This window comes from Carassius carassius, chromosome 7 (genome assembly GCF_963082965.1).
Source record: "Carassius carassius chromosome 7, fCarCar2.1, whole genome shotgun sequence".
NCBI classification, from domain to species: domain Eukaryota; kingdom Metazoa; phylum Chordata; class Actinopteri; order Cypriniformes; family Cyprinidae; genus Carassius; species Carassius carassius.
Genome location: NC_081761.1, coordinates 21,785,600 through 21,802,540, shown reverse-complemented (window position 1 = coordinate 21,802,540; position 16,941 = coordinate 21,785,600). Strand labels below are relative to the sequence as shown.

At 38.1% G+C, this 16,941-nt stretch overlaps 1 long non-coding RNA gene across 1 annotated transcript in view; it reads right to left on the bottom strand.

The window, feature by feature from the left end:
- LOC132143723 (uncharacterized) overlaps positions 1–16,941 on the bottom strand; it is a 303,135-nt gene that overhangs the window by 67,214 nt on the left and 218,980 nt on the right. The gene's annotated exons all lie outside the window — the stretch shown is intronic.

The following is a 16,941-nucleotide window of genomic DNA, read 5'->3' as shown; positions in this document are numbered from 1 at the left end:
CATGAATGCTACTTTGGACTCCTCCCTCTCGAACGTACGGGGCTGTAACGTAAAGTGAAGAGAACACTTGTTGAGGAATGCTCTACAAAAGTCAGGCTCACCGGAATACGTCTGTGGCACGGGGATGCGGGGCTCCGAGAGATCCCGTAGTTCTGAAGGCGGTGGGGAAACAGTCGGCGGGGCTGGCGCAGTGGGAGCGCGAAGTTGTTGCATCTGTTGGGAGAGCTCGGACACCTGTGTTACCAGCGCCTGGACGGCGCGTCCGGTGGAAGAGATGCTCTCCTGCTGCGGATCTATTCGAGTTATGCTGTGGTTGATGATATCAGTGAGAGCCGCTGAACTCGCTGCATCCATGATGACGGTCAGATCGTTCTGTCACGGCAAAGAAGACTGGATGCAATTGCAAGTTAAATTCTCCTTTAATAGAGCTTAACGCTGAATAAGTCAGATGTACAATCAATGACAAGACAATATAGCAGCAGGAGAGATGGCAACACAGGGACCTTGATGGGCGATGGTGTCCGTGGTGAGTGAAGTCCGTGAAGTAACTGAGGCTGACGAGATGAACGAGGAAATCCGGAATAATTCCACAGGAACAGACAGGCAACAGGAAACAGTGACGAGAACGCCTGAGCAGGAAACAACACGAGAGACACGAACAAACACCAGGACTCCAAACAAACGATCTGACAAACATGAGACGAAAGACAAGGCATTTAGAAAGGCAAGATGTAATAAGCCGCAGCTGCCGCTGATCAGTAATCAACGGCAACGCCCACACAGAACAATCAGGTGATACACCCCGCAACCTACACACAGACAACAAGATGACGCCATTTATCTGAGAACCGTGACAAAATCTGAACGACCATTCTTTTCTTCTGTGGAACATAAGATAACAACTTTTTTTATAAAATAGAAGTCAATTGTAATCAAAACTGTTAGGTTACAAACATTCCTCAGAAAAGCCTCTTTTGTGAAGAAAAAAGGTTTGGCATGACAGGAGGGTGAGTAAATGATGACAACATTTCCATTTAGGGGTGAATTCTCCATTTATATTAGATGAACAAAGTGTAATGTGTACCACATACACTCAATTAAAAAGAAGACTTATTTGCAATGTCACTCCATAAACTATCATGCTATCATGTGCTCTGCCTAAAAAAAAATTAAACATATTTGTTTTCCCTCAGTTAAAAAAAAATCTCCAGTTGATCAGCCTTGTGACTAACTTTTTACAAATTTTTAAATAATAGTTCTGTGTTTGTTTTTTCTTTTGGCACTGTACTAGCTCCCTCTGGCCAGTTTTTTTTTTCACATGAGAATGAGAAGATGCTCCCACACAAAACTATATATATGTATAAACTGTGCCTTGCTAAATGTATTGATTTATTTCACATTTTGTTGTATTGCAGCCTTGTGTTAAACTGCATTAAATTACTAATTCAATCTACACTCCATAATGATAAAGCAAGAGGATAACTGTCACAACTTTCTAATTGTAATACAATACTAATTCTAATCTAATGTAATAATAAAAAAAAAAAACTGAAATAAGTACATTGCATAAGTATTCAAACCCTTAACTTATTACTTAGCTGAAGCACCAATTACAGCATTAAGTCTTTTTGGGTATGATGCTAAAAGCTTTGCTCATCATCATTTGGGAATTATCTGCCATTCTTCTCCTCATCTCTACACCTGGGGGCAGATGCTCTTTTTCCAGAAATATTTGATTGGGTTCAAGCTCAGGCTCTAGCTGGGCCACTAAAGGACATTCACGGATGTCTATAACCCACTCTTGCTGTGTTTAGGGTCATTGTCCTGTTGGACACTGAACACTTTTTCATTAAGGCTATTTCAATATTTTAGTGCACTGAATATTTTAGTGCTTTTCTTCTACTCTGATGAGTCCCTCAGTCCTTGCTGCTGAAAAAAAGCCACACAGCAGGAGTCTGCTACCAGCACACTTTATTTTTGGAATAGAACTGTACAGTTAATGAGCAGAGCTGGTTTCCTTCAAACATGATGCTGGGAATTGAGGTTCATCAGATTGTTTCTCAGCATCTAAGGGTCCTTTAGGTGATTTTTTATTATTATTTATTATTATTATTATTATTTTATTTTTGCTATTTCCAAGTGGGTTTTTGTGTGTCTTCAATGAAAAGATTGAGTCTGGTCATAACGACATAAAGCCCAGATCGGTGGAGTGTTGCAGTGATATTTGTCCTCCTGTAGGTTTCTCCCATCTGCATATATGATCATGGAGCTTCTTGGTCACCACTCAAACCTAAGCCTTTCTCTATCAGTTGCTCAGTTTGGCCCGAATGCCTGCTCTAGGAAGAGTTTGAGTTGTTCCAAACGTCCTCCTCTATGGATAATGAAGGTTACATGATTCTGTGAATCTATAATGAAGCAGATTTTTTTCTGAACCCTCCCCCAGATGTGTGGCTTGACACAAACCTGTTTGAGCTCTACAGGCAGTTATTTTGACCTCAGGGCTTGGTTTTTGCTCTGATATGCATTATCGGCTGTTAGACCTTTTATTAAGACATGTGTGGCTTCCCAAATCATACCCATTCAATTGAATTTACCACAGGCTAACTTCACTTGAAGTGTAGTAACATCTACAAGCAATATGAATGGTCCTGAGCTAAATTTCAGCTGTCCCAAATACTTATGCAATGGAATTATTAAGTTTTTCTTATTTTTTATTAATTTAGCAAAGATGTTAAACACCTGTTTTTACTTTGCCATTATGGTGTTTGGAGTGCAGATTGATGTGTGAAAAACGTAATTAATGTATAATTCTGAAAATCTGATTCTAGATCAGAGAGTAATGTCTGCTGACAGACCTGGTATCCATCTTATCTACATGTGCTTTCTGAGTATGTTCTCGTGATCATATGCCTCTCAGCATGTAGTCCATAACATCAGACAATTTATTGTGAAGAATCAATTATTGTCTCACATAGGAGGTTATTCACTATTTTCTACTCTACACTCGTCACTCATTCATAAGTATCTGTAAAACTAAATGGTAAAGTGAAATGTTAGACTGCATCGGGTATGAACACGTGGAGGAATTTACTACACTACACACTATGCTTAAGTTTTAACACAATTTCAATAGCCTGCATTGCATGGAACATATACATTTATGACACTGTAAATTTCAATGATATTGAAGGTTTACAACCAGTGTCTGTGGAAATTCCCCAGTCAAATGTTTGGAATCACGTACAGTGTTACTCATGTAGGAGGTATTCTGTGATTCCCCAGGTGTTACATCCAGGGGTCAGGAATTAGTTGGTTAGTGTTATGCCCATATACAGTATATTTATAAAATGTGCTTGGAAAAAAAATATCATCAAAATATATAAACGTGCCTGATAATTATGCAAGCGGTATATATATATATATATATATATATATATATATATATATATATATATATATATATATATATATATATATATATATATATATATATATATATGACCCTGGACCAAAAAAACAGTCATAAGGGTAAATGTTTTTAAATAAAAAAGCTTTTCACTGATGTATGGTTTGTTAGGATCAGACAATATTTGGCCGTTATACTATATCTATTAAGATATACTATATTACTTTTTTATATAAACTGAGGGAGCAAAAAGATCTGTTCTTTAAAAGTTAAAAAAGTTAGCAAATTTTTTTTATAATTAATCAAATTCTTAGCAATGCATATTACTAATCAAAAATTTAATTTTGATATATTTATGGTAGGATATTTACAAAATATCTTCCTGGAACATGATCTTTACTTTATATCCTAATGCATAAAAGAAAAATTGGTAATTTTGACCCATACAAATGTATTTTTGGCTATTGATAAAAATATACCCAGTGACTTAAGATTGGTTTGGTGATCCAGGGTCACACACACACACACACACACACACACATATATATATATATATATATATATATATACATGTGTATAGATGTTCAAGCTGAGTGGCCAAGTGCAAAGATGATAGCATTGATCTGTTTGTCAGCAGGCTGTGCTATTGCTCCAAATTTACAAACTTTCATTTGTTTCAGTTACATACTTTTATTCATGTTCATTCAAGAACCTCTGACTTTATTTTATATGGCCATTTTACCGTTTCTTTCTTAATGGTGTCTCTTTCTGTTTATGCTGTATATTTACCAGATCTGAGACTGTGTGAAAGAACAGGCTTTGTCTGTTTTCCCTATACAGAAATATATTTCATAGTTCAATGTGCACAAATGAAGTGATTATTTTGTACTGTTAGTGGCATATAAATATTTATGCAGTGTCTATTTACATTGAGAGCAAACTCTACCCACCATTGCTCTTATATTTTTACCTTTAGTACAAATATCACGTTTATTCTGTTTACTTTACTATTTGCACCGTTTTTTTCTCTCTACTTGGTGCAAACAGTAGGCCTATCTAAATGCATTTGGTGTATATTCCTATTTACATTTTGACACGTACTGTTATATCGGCTGACAAAGATTTATGACTTCATATATATATATATATATAAGTTAGTATATATACTTAAGTTAGAGCAAGTTTTTGATTGCGGGTTTCTGTTGAAGATCAGCTGAAATCTTGTTGTGTTTAAGCTGTAGAGGGTGCTTTGTCAAAAATATCAAGCAAAAGCAGCAACTTCAGATAAATGTAGCTCCTACTGACCCCTGCTGGACAATCCTTAGATGGCCTATGCATCACCCAAAGTTCACCCCAAAATTAAAACTATAATAATTTATCCTACCTCATGTTGATCCAAACCAATATTAATTTCTTTAGAAAATGGTGTGAACTGTTTTGTCCAAACAGTGAAAGCTAATTAATTAGGCCTATTCATCCATTCTCCAAACCACTTATGCTCTTTAGGGTCAGAGGGCAATAAAATATATATTTTTAAAAGTATCTTCTACAGGTTTGAAACATCATTGGTGTGAAAATGTGAGAACTATCCATGAATATCTATATATAACTGCTACAGTGAACTTTACCAATTGCTGTTGACACAATAAACTTACATTCATAAAACACACATATATGGGACTGTATCTCCTCGGCCTCATGCTAAATGAGTTCTTAATCACAGTCCATTAAGCAATTTAATCTCCTGTTGGCTGATAATGGCTGCTCTCCAGTGCTGAGTCCGGTGGTTATTTATTAATTTGTCTTTCATTGCATGATAAATCATGCTGTCTCTCTTCTTCTCTCCTTAATTAGACTGTACTGACTTAACTAGGCTCTTGGTTTAACAAAGGATATGTAATTGTCTTGTAAGCAAATATGCATATTTATTTTACTGGGAACTTTAAAGCCCTGCTGATTTACACAGATGTGTAGGCAATGTGCTGCCTCTGCTAAAAGAAAATAATGAAACACATCAAAATAATTGTAATTCATTTATTTTAATATTTGATGTTCAGTCATACAGAGAAACTAAGCGTGACTGGCTGCTGGAAATGCTTGTTGTCATAAAATATTAAATGAATTCTAAATTCTGTTCTAATTCTGGACTTTTTTATTACAGTACATTTAATCAGTAGAGTAGCAGTCAAAACCAAATCTATAAAGATTCAGACCAAGGCTACACCCCTTGATGCTAGGCAAGATCTGTCTACTGTATGTCAAAAGCAGCAATTTTTAAAGTTTTTTTTAATTATTTATTTCATTTTTTTTCTGTGGGGATGGGGCGGTGTGGGGTAGGGTGGGGTTGCTTAGAAAAATTTAAACTCTGTTTGTAGGCTGTCTAGAATCTTAAAACATACTTAAATATTTTGGGTGTTTAAAACATATTTTAGATTTTAGTATTGACAAATATGTGTTTAATGTGCATTATTCCATTAAGTAACATCTAATCGAACCCCTTAGTTTTTTAGAGTCAAACTTATGAAACAATAACTTTTTAACAGCAATAAAAAAAAAACTTTTTTATAAAAAAAAAAAACTAAATTATAAAAATTTTTATTAAATTTTCCAGTGCTTTTTATATTAAGATTTATTCAAAACAGCACTTCTATTTTTTTTTTTTTTGCTGTCTTTGCAGAGCCATGTAAAGGACAAAAAGTGGGACCTCAAGCAACCAGCAAGAACATACAGTGATCTCCAGTCCATGCTGCTGGACCAACAACCACACAAAAAAATATTGGGATTTAATCCAAAAATGTGTAGTTTGAGGCAGAGGCAAAAACAAAGAGAAAGGACAAGAAGAGCTCCAGTGTGCTGTGGCAGCAGTTAATAAATACAACATTATATATGTGTGTATATATATATATATATATATATATATATATATATATATATATATATATATATATATATATATATATATATATATATATATATATATATATATATATATATATATATATATATTATGTATTATCAAAAACATCATAAAAAATATACAGATTACACCTTTACAAATAAATCTTTTTAAAAAGTTTTAATTACCCAACTTTCAATATAAAGCGCACATCAACTATGCTAAAGCTCTTTGAACTCTGCTTAAACATGATGCACATATTCCAGCTCATCACAAAGACACGAGGCCTCATTGAGCCACACTGTTAGTGAAAAAAATGACGTGACATACAGCCAAGTATGGTGACCCATACTCGGAATTTGTGCTCTGCTTTTAACCCATCCAAAGGGCACACACACACACAGCAGTGAACACACACACACCGTGAACACACACCCGGAGCAGTGGGCAGCCATTTATGCTGCGGCGCCCGGGGAGCAGTTGGGGGTTCAGTGCCTTGCTCAAGGGCACCTCAGTTGTGGTATTGAGGGTGGAGAGAGAGCGCTGTACATGCACTCCCCCCACCTACAATTCCTGCAGGCCCGAGAATCAAAGTTAGCAAAGCAACCAAAAAAAGGGTCCGCTGCAGCTGTCCGTGGCGTGTGACAAAGCACACTCTTCATCACTGGAAATAGAGAGCCTTTTTTTTGCCATTCCTCTCAATTTCTCCTAAACACCTTTCCTTGTGTGCTCCAGAGGGGGCCGCTCAGTGTAACCCCTCACCCTTCAGAAGCGTAGAGTGTCCTGTGAGACAGCTGTGCTCTGCTACACTCAATAGCAGCACAAGGGCCTGTGTTAATGTATAGCTTCTCTTTGTGGCTCTAGTCTCTTTAAGGACAATAGATCAGGCAGGCAGAAAAGCTGTATGGGGAGAATAGAGTTACTGGGTATTTAGGCCTAGTTCATAAAAACAAGACAACAAAACCCCTTGGATTCATCACTGTCTCATTTGGGTGGAAAAGCGTGTGGTTTGGAGTGTAGAGGAGGAGAAGTCAGCGGCTCAGCTATAGTCAGGAAGCAGGTGTATAGAGCAGAGATATACAGAGTGGGTGGATTTGTTAGTTTGTTACATTAGTGATTATAGTAGATGTTTAAGAATGCTTTTATTCTGTTCATGTAGAGCCAATCCACCACAAACACCAGGCTGTTACACCCTTTAACCTAATTTGGCAATTTTTATAAAGAGAAAATTAGGTCAATAAATAATAACAATTACAGAATAAGGTCAAATAGACAGAGGGCTGATAAGGAGAAAAAGAGCATGGAAAAGGCAAAAACTGATAAACGTGATAAAAGCAAACTGGATTGATGACAGAGTTAAAGTTGCTTTATTTATTCCTTTTTCTTTTTGCAAATATTGTTCATTCACACCATCCTTTCATCCCAGTCTTAGACAGTTAAAGCACTTCACAGACTCTGACAACAATGCAGCCAGACCTCTCTGGCATAAATGAGGGCAATTGAGTATGCTAATGATCCCACTCTTGTGTGATTGGCTGGCTCGTTAAACTGCCTAAATGGCTTTTACTAACCCTTCTGATTGATGAGCGTCTGACAGGCTCAATGTGGGAGCATTTTGGGCCAAACTGCTAGGGTGGTGACCAAAGCCTCTTGAACACACACAGATACTCCTCTTGTACAGTATACACACACAAACCCCAAGCTCGATGCTGCTAAGTGACTTCACAAATGAAAACAAAGACACACTCACTCTGACACATGCAAAGAGCAGCTGAGCATTCCTTTTCTCTAACGCTATCCCATTCATCAAACTGAGTGTAATTGATGTTAAAGCTTAAAAGCAGATCCCCACAGCCCTCCCTCTGTCTCTCTGTGATCCGTAAAGCTGGGTTCAGTCACTGATCTGACAAGAAGACCACATGACATCTTAGTGACACAATATGTTCTGCTCAGATTCAATATTCTACCTATCATGTTACTGACAGACACTGACACAGATATAAGTTATATCTGTATTAAGATAATCTATTATGAGCAATTTCAAATGAAAAGGACTTTTTTCCCTTTTTAGTTTTCGTTACAATCCATCATGCTCCCTAAGGTCTCAAAACGCTGGACTTTTGGTAGTTCCTAGCATAGCAAAGTCAACTAAAGGAGGTAGAACTTTTTTTTTACATTTGGCTCCCAAACTCTGGAATAGCCTTCCTAATAATGTTCGGGGTTCAGACACACTCTCTCGGTTTAAATCTAGATTAAAAATACATCTCTTTCGCCAAGCATTCGAATAATGCATCTCATTATTGTGAGTACAGTTGTATCTGACCATATGTGCATTGTTATTCTTTATCTTTGGTTAAACTAATTAATTTTACTTTGTTGGAACAGCAGCTATGCTAATTATGTCTCTGTTTTGCCACGGGATTTACATCCCATGGTAACTAGGATTTACACAAGCTCCAGTCTGGATCCAGAACACCCGAGAAGAGATGATGCTGACCCTCAGAGGACCTCAGATGATGCTAACCCTGAAACAACAACAGAACTAACAAATATTGCTACAAGTGAGACTGCATCATATAATAATTGCTGTTAATAATGTTCGTCATCTGGTTGACTACGTCTTGTATTAATTTTTCTGAAAATTCCTGTCATATGCACACTAACTGACAGTCACCACTTATAAGCTACTACTAAATATTGTACACACGTAATTTTCTGTAAAGTTGCTTTGTAATGATTTGTATTGTAAAAAGTGCTATACAAATAAACTTGAATTGAATTGAATTATATATACAAATATTATTGTATCAAAAAATACGACAAATATTATTATATCACAGCTATAATTATAGCACACCAAGTCCATGTAAACCGTGTGTGTGTGTGTGTGTGCGCACGCGGGTCTATACCTTAGACATACTGCCATTCTCTGTTCAGGATCAATTGATTACCGGAAATTGGTGGTCTTTTTAATATGTGGCTCCAGAATCACTAGCAAAACATCAAACTGAGCCACTTACATTCTAAAGTAAACTTTGAATCGGTCTGGATAATCCCGCAGCTCCTTGATAAGGAGGTGGAACTCTTCTTCCTCTCTGGACCCAATATTTCCTTTTTCTTTTTCTCTTTTTAAGAAGAGAGAGGACAAAAAATCATCCTCACTATTTGAAGACGACATTTTGTATTGTTTTGTATTGTAAAGCATTCATTTATACGCATCGGTGTGCAAGGTCTCTGTGCGTGACGAATTTTTTGCATCACGAATACGAAAAAACGCATGCGACAATTTCGGACTCATAGTGCAATGAACTTTATTCTTGCCATTTCTTTGTAAACAATTATGAAATTTACTAGCAGTTCACGAGTTCACCCTTACATCTAATCTGAAAGCGAATAGTACACATATTTTGGCGTGCTGTCCTGGAGGAGGGGTCCGGGCCCGGAGCATAGCCCGAACCCAAAGAACTCCCCCTATCCCTTTGAGATATAAATAGAGTAGAAGTGAGGAGTTGGGGTGGAGGAGGGATGCCGAAAAACTGTCGTAGGACAGGAGGTAGGAAGGCTGCATAATATATATACACTTGTTGTGCTAGTTAAGATGGTTAGCTAAACGAGATGCACCTGTGCCAAATTGAATGATTATCCGATCGTGCTCCTCCCGAATTTTGTTAATAAAACCTTTCTAAGTGAAAATTGTCTGTAGGCCCCTTTTTCAGTGTAGGATTTACTTTGAAACTAATACTAATTACTAATACATTTCTCCAGTAATTTCAAAGAAACAGCAAGTAAAACATTGAAATAAATGTGACATTTTGAAGTTTGAAAAGTAAAAAAAAAAAAATATTGTCTGCATACATAAGAAGATTGGGAAAGAGAGGTTTCTTAAAAGTAGAAACACTGAAATAGTATTTTCTTGTAAAACATAATCTTTCAAATTCCTTCCGAAGAAAATGTATTTATTTATTATTATTATTTTTATTTTTACTGTGTACACCAAGTTTTCTTCTTTGTATATCACACAAACCTGCACATACACACACTTGGAAAGTCTCACTGGGCTGCACTATCACAATCTTGATTTTGGGGTTAATTAAACACTTGACACTTTGACCTGTCATTAAGCCAAATCTCTCATTAGTCATGTACACACACACACATATGCTTACAATTATATATACATATACTATACTATTTTGTTTGTTTTCTTTACTACATTCAACTATTTGCATTTGTGCAATATGGTTTGACATGTTTTATTAAACTAGTATTGGAATGACGAGTTTTCAGTTGATGTTTTCATGTTGTTCAGGGACAACTGGAGGTATTTTGATGCCAGGCTGTGTGGACAGCTTTCAAGGGGAATGACTGTGTACACTGGCATCAGGGCTAACCAGCAGACAGGCACAATGCCACATGAGCACAGAGTAACAAATGTTCTGCCATAGGGACAAAGAGGCAGCTTCACGTTCAGTGAAATACATGTTGCATCTGTGATTCTGAAGTAATCTGGTGAAGAAATGTTCTTCTGGAGTGTACGTGTCTGAATTTTTCATATGTTGAACGAATTAGGCCTAAGCATTATTTTAATAAGGGGGGGGGGGGGGGTATGTCTATCGCTATGTTGTTATATTTATCGTTCTTGTTTGTGTTGTTACACGGCAATCAGTCAGTTTGAGAAGCATCATGGACAATTGGTAACAACGTTACGTTCCTCGTGTCTCCAGAAGGTGGCAGACTGAGGCTAGTGAATCCTCAGGACAGACGACCGAAGCTCACGAAATTGTTTGTACTTTTCACGAACGGTTTTGTTTAGAAGTATAAAAGGAAACTATAAGATAAAATAACTTTAAAAACTCATTTTAATAAATAATTGTGTGATACAAAAACTGGACCTTATTTGTAAGATAAGAAATTATCAGTAAATTTGTATAATAGGCCTATTTAATTAATATTAGAATAAAAAAATAAAAAATAAAAATTGTCTCGATCTCCTAAACAAAAAAAAAAAACATACATGCACATATTTCAGACTGTTGTTTTCACACACACACACACACACACACACACACACACACACACACACACACACACACACACACACACACACACACACAATTATATTAATGTTCCTTGCTTCAGTTCATTATTTAATGGTATTAAAATATATTTTCCACTGTTGATGAGTGTTTTTTTTTTCTTCTGTGACTCAGTCTCTTACACTGATTTAGAATCGAATTATTTGTTAGGCCTGAAGCCAGTACATAATGTTGCACTAGAGTATGTCCATTTAATTTTGAGTCAAGAGACCTCTCTTGTTTCACAGTCCACTGTAATTTGTTTTTAAACAGCTTAATTAACATTCTGCATGTTCTAAATGAAACTGTTTTTTATAGGCTACTGTCTTTGTGCTAGACCAGTTTTTCATCACAATGCAAATTCTTGCATAAGCTGAAAATATTTAGAATGGTGAATAGGAGACAATGGTTTATAATGATAATAATAAAGTAAATTGCTTGGGTAAATTTGTAAAAGGTGGGAGGAAATCTAAATCTTTTAGTTTTTCAGTTTAAGACAAAGTGTAAGACACGTGTGTGTGTGTGTGTGTGTGTGTGTGTGTGTGTGTGTGTGTGTGTGGTGTGTTTGGTGGGGTGTAAGCTAGTAAATGTTAATTTAACATCATACATTTTAAATTAAGATATAAAAAAGCCTGTTATTTATATTACAGTGTTTATTTTTCTTATATTTACTGCTAGGTTTAATCTGGACTTTTTATTCTTTGATCTGAATCATGCAAGGAAACACCAGTTATTTCTTCTTAAGTTTATAGGCATATTAATAAATAAAATGGCTGCAATAATATATTCTTATAACAACACTATAATTCGCTAATATCTGATGTCACTAAAATAGTATTTTTTTCTGATAGAGGTGTATTATAGACTTCCCTGCCACAGTTAATTCATAACGACTTGGCCTAAAGAGAAACACTAAACAAAGAAGTCAGCAAGAGGTCAAGACTTCCATTGACTCAACAGTTAGACCACATTGACTTGGCTAATTCATGTTTCCTACACAACCTCCAAGAATAGACTGTGTATGTCTGTGTGTGATGTTTGAAGAAAAAAGCGAAAACAATAGAGGATAGTTTGGGAGACTGACTATGAAAATTGAATAGACAAATATACTGTCAAATTTAAAGTTTGCGCTTTTTAAAATCTCACTTTTAATGGTGGAAGCATGAGTTGGGCTGCATGTTTAACGATTTCACAAGAAGATATGACAATATAAAAAGCTTAATACTGTATGTAGATAACAAGCTACATTTAAATTCACTCCACACTCTCATCAAAATCTTTTTCTTCTTCCTTTCTTCCTTCCTTCCAAATCTGGTCCATTCCGTGTGCATTCACACACTGCATGTTACTGCAATATAAGTGCACAGTGTTGTCATGCTGTCTGGTCTCTGTTTCCCTGGGTGTCCACTAGTGGTCTCACTTCCCCATAGGCACCTCACCGCAGGCACTACAATTCCCACAAAGCCTTGTCCCTTCATCACAGTAATTGCACTCCTGTTAATTGCACTCAGGTGTCTTCACTTGGTAGTCCTTATCCTGCCCATATAATCTGGTCTGTTTCCAATTGTCGTCATGGAGTCCTTACTTTCCGTCACCTAGTTTCCTCGTGTTTCCTAGTCCTTGAGTTCCTGTTCTTGTTTGTGTTTGTTTGTTTGTTTGTTTGTTTCTGTTTGGATTGATGTTGGTTACGACTCCGGCTTGTTTTTGACTCTGATTTGGATTACCCTTAATAAACCACACTGCACTTGGATCTTCCGTCTCCTGTGTTCCCGCACGTGACAGAAGGACTCCATCATGCTAAGATCCAGCGGTGTGGGATTTCGTATACGTTCCCCAGCCACTATAGAGGAGCGGATGGGGAGACTTTCTAACCTAACCACTTTCCGTCAAAGTGGGAGTGAGGTGGGGGGCTTGGCGCAAATGTTCTGGACAATGGCAGTGGGGATGGGGTATAACGATGAGGCCCTGAAGGACCTTTTCAACGACTGCCTGGATGACCCTTTACCTGGGTGGGAGATGAAGGGGCTGGAGATACTGGACTTTTGGGGGTTCACCAGTTACCTACAGCATCGATCTCAGTGGGATGACTCAGCCACACACGTCTCTCTCGGAGGGATGGCCAACTCTAGACTGGGGTCTACAGACAGTAGGAACGCCAGCCCAGCACCACTGCACAATATGACAGCCAGCACAGCGCCACAGCACAAGGTGGTCGCCAGCCCAGCACCATCGTGCAAGATGGCCGCCGGCCCAGTGCCACTGCCTAAGATGGCCGCTGGCCCAGCGCCACTGCCCAAGATGGCCGCCGGTCTAGCGCCACTGCCCAAGATGGCCGCCGACCCAGCGCCACAGCACAAGGTGGCCGCCTGACCAGCGCCACTGCCCAAGATGGCCGCCGGCCCAGCGCCACTGCCCAAGATGGCCGCCGGTCCAGCACCACTGCCCAGGATGGCCGCTGGTCCGGAGTCATGGCACAAGATGGCCGCTTGTCCAGCGCCTCTACACGGGATGACAGCCACAGTTGACGCTCCAGAGTCGAGTCAGGTTCCCGTTGACCCCCCCAGAGTCGAGTCAGGTTCCCGTTGACCCTCCAGAGTCGAGTCAGGTTCCCGTTGACCCTCCAGAGTCGAGTCAGGTTCCCGTTGACCCTCCAGAGTCAAGTCAAGTTCCCGTTGACCCCCCAGAGTCGAGTCAGGTTCCCGTTGACCCCCCAGAGTCGAGTCAGGTTCCCGTTGACCCCCCAGAGTCAGGGCAAGTCACCGATGACCCCCCAGAGTCAGGGAAAGTCACCACTGACATTCCAGAGTCAGGGCAAGTCACCGTTGACACTCCAGAGTCAGGTCAAGTCACCGTGGACACTCCAGAGTCAGGTCAAGTCCCCGAGGACACTCCAGAGTCAGGTCAAGTCACCGTGGACACTCCAGAGTCAGGTCAAGTCACCGTGGACACTCCAGAGTCAGGTCAAGTCACCGTGGACACTCCAGAGTCAGGTCAAGTCCCCGAGGACACTCCAGAGTCAGGTCAAGTCACCGTGGACACTCCAGAGTCAGGTCAAGTCACCGTTGACACTCCAGAGTCAGGTCAAGTCACCGTTGACACTCCAGAGTCAGGTCAAGTCAAAGTTGACACTCCGGAGTCAGGTCAAGTCACCGTTGACACTCCAGAGTCAGGTCAAGTCACTGGTGATCTTCAAGGACAGAGTCAAGTCACCAATGATCTTCATGGGCAAAGTCAAGTCACCAGTGTTCTTCATGGGCAAGGTCAAGTCAACGACTATCTTCATGGGCAAAGGCAAGTCACCATCGATCTTCATGAGCAAATGCAAGTCATCATTGATCTTCATGAGCAGAGTCAGGTCACCAATGATCTTCATGAGCAGAGTCAGGTCACCAATGATCCTCATGAGCAGAGTCAAGTCACCAATGATCTTTATGAGCAGAGTCAAGTCACCATTGATCTTCCTGAATCCAGTCTAGACTCTGTGGAACTACCAGAGCTTCTCCACGTCTCTGCTGAACTACCAAAGCCTCTCCCCGTGGACCTCCTCCACTCCACCTCCCTCCTGGTCTCTGTGCTCCTTGGTCTCGTCTTGGGTTCGGGTGGAGCATCTGGTAGCTGCTCCGTGGAGGAGGGGGTAATGTCACGCTGTCTGGTCTCTGTTTCCCTGGGTGTCCACTAGTGGTCTCACTTCCCCATAGGCACCTCACCGCAGGCACTACAATTCCCACAAAGCCTTGTCCCTTCATCACAGCAATTGCACTCCTATTAATTGCACTCAGGTGTCTTCACTTGATAGTCATTACCCTGCCTATATAATCCGGTCTGTTTCCTATTGTCTTTATGGAGTCCTTACTTTCCGTCACCTAGTTTCCTCGCGTTTCCTAGTCCTTGAGTTCCTGTTCTTGTTCCTGTTTGTTTGTTTGTTTCTGTTTGGATTGATGTTGGTTACGACCCCGGCTTGTTTTTGACTCCTCTAGACCTCTAGACTTTTCTTGTTCTATTGTGTTGCATTTATATTGGAGCACTTCTATTAATCTCTGCGTTGAGCATCAATTTATATATTAAACAATTACAGAATAATAAAATAAAGCATTTATATTTCATTGCGTATAGTAATTGTTGTGCAGTAAAGCCATTCAAACAGTTTTTGAAACATTTTTGCTGATGATATTCTTTTATTTTATGTGGTAATTATGAGTGAAACATCATGTCATCATTGTGTATCAAACAGTGCCACCTCGAGGAATAAAGATTGAACATATTGAGCATTGCACATATTGAGTCGTCAGATATGTAAAATATACGCTACATTTTCATACCTTGGGTCTTTAGCGACCCTATACATTTACAAAAAAATAAATATAAATAATCAGAGAACAAGCTTTCTTATATATATATATATATATATATATATATATATATATATATATATATATATATATATATATATATATATATATATATATATATATATATATATATATAGTTTATAATGAATAGATTGAGGAAACTAAGAAAGTTGATGTCTAACTTTAAAAAATGAAGGAGGGACAGGGTAGTGAATGATGTCCAGGGTCACTAAAGACCCGAGGTAAGCATTTAAGGGTTAATATATCTGATATATCATCCTAATAACATTCATTTATGCCAACAAAAAAACAATTTATGGGTTAAGTCAAGTAGAAATAGCTCTTTAGTCAAGACCTGGCCACCACTTTTTTAGTGTATTTTTTGTTAAATGAATTTTTAGTATAACTTTTTATTAACTTATTATTATTTACCATTATTATTATAAGGCTATTATTATGATTCAATTCAGAAATTTTAATAACTTTAGTTTCCTTGACAAGATTGCATTGCAATTTGAGTAGCAATTTGGCAGCATCTTGACTTGAAAGCTTTCATCTTTTGTATTGGTGCGCTTTATAATTTGACTTAATAACGAAACAATTACGTGCTGTTTGGGAAGTTATTATATCGTACAAATAGACAACTTTTGTAATCATTAACAAATAAACTCCAATCTTAAACGGCCATTTTTTTTTATAAATACAAAAATTAAATAAAATCAGTATTCAGCTAATTCAATATCAAATGATATGTTTTACATTTAATGAATAATTAATATATTCATACTACACGCAGTCCAACCTCTTCCTTTTATATTGTCAAGAAAATGCCTCAAAATGTCGATTCTTGATGACTGAGAACAAAAATTCACTTGATAACATGGCTGCTCCTTAAAAAAGTAGCATTACGGAAATATATTTTAATTAAATTATGCTTTGAAAACAATGAAATCGTGTAGACATTACAAAAGTTTATTTATTATTCGTTAAAATATATATCTATTTTTAGTATATTCGCATTTAAAGAACTTTGGACGTTATTACAATTCAACAAAACAGAACTGAGAATTAACCTATCAGCCGTCGTTTAGGACTGTTTGTTTCTTGTGCAGGAAAACAACAAACACCTCCATCACTTTACACGACTCCGCCTTTCGTCATGCACTTAGTAGTCCTCAGTCTCCAGAATCCTGAACAGAACTGTAGCGCTGTAAA